Below are 4,879 nucleotides of genomic sequence, written 5' to 3'. Positions count from 1 at the left end.
GTACCAGGCCATTTGTTTTATAGCATAAGAGATTTATTCTACTTTAAAGGCGTTCATCAAAGCATTGTCTTTGGCAACTGAAAATATGTCATGCAGAATTGCACTCTGTTATCACATGACATTAATCTAAAATCTGAGGTTACCCTGAGGTGAAGAAATAAATTGAAATTGGGAGTGTTGAACATGGCACATAGAGTGATGCTCTACACCGAACTGATAATAAATCTATTTGGGACATTGTTAGTCTTTTAAAATAGGGAAGAGTTTTATTGACTTTAAAACAAGAGTCAGGGAAGATCAGATTTTAACATATTTGGTAATTTTGGAGCAAGAGAAAAGGAGATGACAGAAGCAAAAATAGATATTTTCTCCAAATTGTATAACTTTAGAAATATTTACGTTATGAGAACCATTCACTATATCTTTCCCAAATGGGTAATGTAAGAGCAAATCTAGAGTTATTATGGTTACTGTGGCAGGTCCAAATAACAATTATATTTATAATAGTTATAACACTTTCTCACCTATTGCATTTAAAATATACACATATGATGGGAAATTACTAAGAATGATATGGGCTTTTGGTTTTATTATATCAATATTTTCTGTTAATTAGTTGATGAATTAGAAACCATTAAAATTGATGTTGCTTATTTAAGAAGAGTTTGGGATATTTTTGAAAACATGGTTCAGTCATTATTAAAATAGATTAGAAAATATTCTTAGACTCAAACCCTGAGTTAAAAGTCGCATCCTTAAGATTTGTTACCTTTAATTATTTTTAACTCCTTAAGTGCTTTCACCTGCAAGTGTATATTATTTAGTCCTGCTTTGTTATGTTGGTATGCTTTCCTTAAGTCTTATCCCTGAATTTCTTCTACTTAGCTAATTGTTTAAAAATAAAAACTAATAAATGCAAAATTTATTAGCTTCACTTGGTTCCCTAGGCATCCTTATTAACAGTAAAGTGTAGATAGGCCAGTGCAAAGCTCTTTACACATATTCATTAAACAATATGTGACCTGGGGTGCCTGGGTGGCACAGTCCAGTCAGTTAAGTGTTGGCCTATTGGTTTTGGCTCAGGCCCTGATCCCAGGGTCCTGAGATCCAGCCCTGGGTAGGGCTCCACGCTCAGAGTTTCTCTCTCCTTTTCCCTCTGCCCCTCCCCCCTCACTTTTTAAAACAGATAAATAAATCTTTAAAAAATAAACAAACAACATAGGACCTGATCAAAGTAGGTTGTCTTATTATCACAATTCCTGAAAACTCTGCTTCTATTGCAACACTTATTCAAATTCAAATTCTACTGATTAATAAAAACCACCTCCAAAGTAAGGATAAGAAACAGCTTCCTGCATTTATCCATAATTAGTATATCAAAATTAAATTTCTTTTTTTTTAAGATTTTATTTATTTATTTGACAGAGAGAGAGAGAGAGCACAAGTAGGCAGAGCAGCAGAGAGAGAGGGACAAGTAGGTTCTCCACTGAGCAGGGAGCCTGATGCAGGGCTCGATCCCAGGACCCTGGGATCATGACCAGAGCCGAGAACAGCTGCTTAACTGACTGAGCCACCCAGGTGCCCCCAAAATTAAATTTCTAGAATTCCCAATTGGGGGAATTTTTACAATTATTATGAAGTTATGTTATTTGGAAGGAGGACAACAGAAAAAACAGAAATGAAGAAACAAGAATGAATGGAGAAATTATTAGATAGTAGACTCTCAAAATAATTTTAAATTCATTGCTAAAGACATATATACATGTAATTTACATATACATGTAAGTACATACATATACATCTAAATATACATATATATTCTACCAAATAAATAACATTTTATGCTTTATAAATTAATTTCACTTTCATTATCTAATTTGATTTAAACATTTGAACACTGATAAACTTATTTTTTACTAGTAAGCTATATTAAAAAGAATAAAAATAAGAATTTTTTAAAACATGTCTGAAATTCCAATGGCCCATTATTAGTTTGATTTTATCAATTAAAAAGATATATTCATTGAATATTTATTCAATCCAAGTATGACCTAAACTATAAAATATCTTTCCTATTCTCTAATGAGAATATTTAAAGGTAGGGAACTCATAAAATACGCACATATACACACACATACACGGATTAATTTTAAATAAAAAGTCAGAGTTGGGACTTTATTCTACATGAAATGGAAGTCAGTGAGGAATTTTAAGAAATTGAGTGTCATGTAATGTATTAAGTTTTTTAAAAAATCATTCTGGTCGTTTTATGTTTATATTAAATAACCTGATTGTACTCTAACCTATTTTTTATCAACTACATTTAATACTAATGTTGTTTTCACTTTGTGCTTTCTATATTCCTTTTCTGTCTATTCCTATCACAATATCTGTTACTTCAATAATTTGTCTATGTCTAGCACGGTGCCATAGATTTATGGAGGTATTTAATGACCTTTAAAAGTCATGCTTATCACATTTTCAAAGGATGCCTTTACCTACAAAACCCCCAAAGTGGCCTGACCATTAAGAAAGAGCCAATTGGAACTCATTGGTAATGTGAAAAAGTCTGAAAATGAGCCTGTAACATTGGATTTCAAAATAATGAATGGGCTGAGAGATAGAGCACAGTTAGGAAAGAGGTCTTGAGTGTTAAGTAAGCACACTTCAAAGTTAAAAGAAAATAATAGTAATAATTTTGATTATATAACCTTTTTTATCTACAAAGAGCTTTTGTATTAACTCATTTTATCCTGGCAACCTCTTTATGAGATATTTTCTCTCTATTTTAAAATCAGGGAAGGGAAGCAAAAAAGGCTAAGTGGCTGGCTGCCTGTGTCATAAGACTTGTAAGTGACTGAGCAAGGCCTTGAACCTAGGTCATCTGATAACAACTCCAGGACTATTTCCATCACTCCACATAGTGTTCCACAGCTAAGACCTGGAAAATTAAATGTCTCAGATGGATGGGAACTCTTAAGGAGCGATCTCAATGAGGGGTTGAAGAGAAGTTTATCATGATTACTTGTGAGATTTTTTTAACTGTTCACAAACACACACACACACACACACACAGACTCAACTAATGCTATCTCTGCAGACTATATTATTCATAGTTTGGGGTATTGTCATAGTGAGCCACTGATATTGATGGAAATGACTATAAAAAGGTGTAAAGATATTTAAGAACTGAAATTGTTGAAAATCAATGATCCAATTATTTCATTCTAAAAAATAATCTTGAGTAATTTCTATCTGAAAGTAAGAATAAATGTGGTCAAATAAATTAATATAAATGCCAAGCTGGTCACTGAGTAGATTAGGTATGAAATAAGCTTGTGTAGAAGATGAATAAAAGTCATACTAAAGGATAAAAACAACAGGATTTTGTTGGATCTGAGAGAAGAGTGTCAGAAAGATTTAGACTTAGAATATATTGAGACACATAAAATGAAACAACAAACAAAGGAGATTTTAACAAAGAAATAAAACTTCATTTTTAATTATAAAAGAAAACATATTCATTAGTTAAAAAGTTGAAAAAATACAAAGAACTGAAGAAATTAAAAATTATCAAGAACCTCATAACCCAGAGATAAGCACTACTAACATTATAGAACATTCTCTCATATTGTGTATACATTGTTTAAATATATTTATTGTTTTTCAGAGAGGCTGAACATGTTTTATACTCTTACCATACATATTCATTAATACTTCTGCTAACAATAATAATAATTTTTCCTGTGGACTTCCTCTCTACAAAGACATGCTACTAAGTGCTTATGTGCATTATCTTATTTAATTCTTTTCTAATTGAAATATAATATTATATTGAAATATTTTTGAATTACATACAACATTATGTAAGTTTAAGGTATATAATATGTTGATTTGATACATTTATATATTGCAATATGAGCACCACTGTAGAGTTAGCTAACACCTCTATCACATCACATAATCATCATTTAATTCTTTTAAATGACTCAGTGCCCTTTTTCTATTTTCAGAATAATAGTGCTTCTTGAAACTTTACTTGTCTTAACTCGTTTTAGCTTAACAATATAACCCTTTTCCTGGCATATCTAAAAGGATTTTTAATGCTAATTCTAAAGAAACATAATTAACAGACCTTTGCACATGATTGACATTTAGGGAGGAGTGTTAACAGATGACACAGAAAAGCAGACAAAAGGGTAGGTTTATTCTGTGAATCTTCAGGAAAATTATTGAATTTTGTTTACGTAAAAATATTTTAAAAGCTATAATTTAACATAAAATTATGAAACCACTTTTACTACTATTAGTATAATTTTTAGTTATTAATATCTAAAAGTGAGATTTCAGATTTTTTTTTAGAGAGAGAGAGAGAGAGCACACAAGGGGGGGCAGGGGCAGAGGAAGAGGGAGAGAGAGAATCTTATGCAGGCTCCATGCCCAGTAGAGCCCAATGCAGGGCTCGATCTCACAACCCTGAGATCATGACCTGAGCCGAGATCAAGAGTCAGATGCTTAACCAACTGAGCCACCCACGTGGCCCTCAGATTTCAGATTATTAAAAGAAAAAATATTCAGGCACTTCAAGTGGTCTAGTAACAGAATGAAAACCTCGATGAACTCCTTCCATCAATGGAAATGTCCACAGACAGCCCAAAATGTTATGAGCATTTATGTGTGTATTGATGTTTGTGTGTATAAGGGTGGATACCTATATCATTGGTTCATTCAATTAAATTTTACACTTTCATTGAAAGTCTAATATATGTAAGATCCTATAACAGGTATTTGGTGGAAAACATTGATGAACAGTATTACCTTGTAGTCTAATAGAGGTGATAAAATATACAATCAAAAATATAATATTAAGTATGAACAC

Source organism: Phoca vitulina, unplaced genomic scaffold, assembly GCF_004348235.1.
Source record: "Phoca vitulina isolate PV1807 unplaced genomic scaffold, GSC_HSeal_1.0 scaffold3, whole genome shotgun sequence".
Lineage (NCBI taxonomy): Eukaryota > Metazoa > Chordata > Mammalia > Carnivora > Phocidae > Phoca > Phoca vitulina.
Note: the sequence above shows the minus strand (reverse complement) of the source record.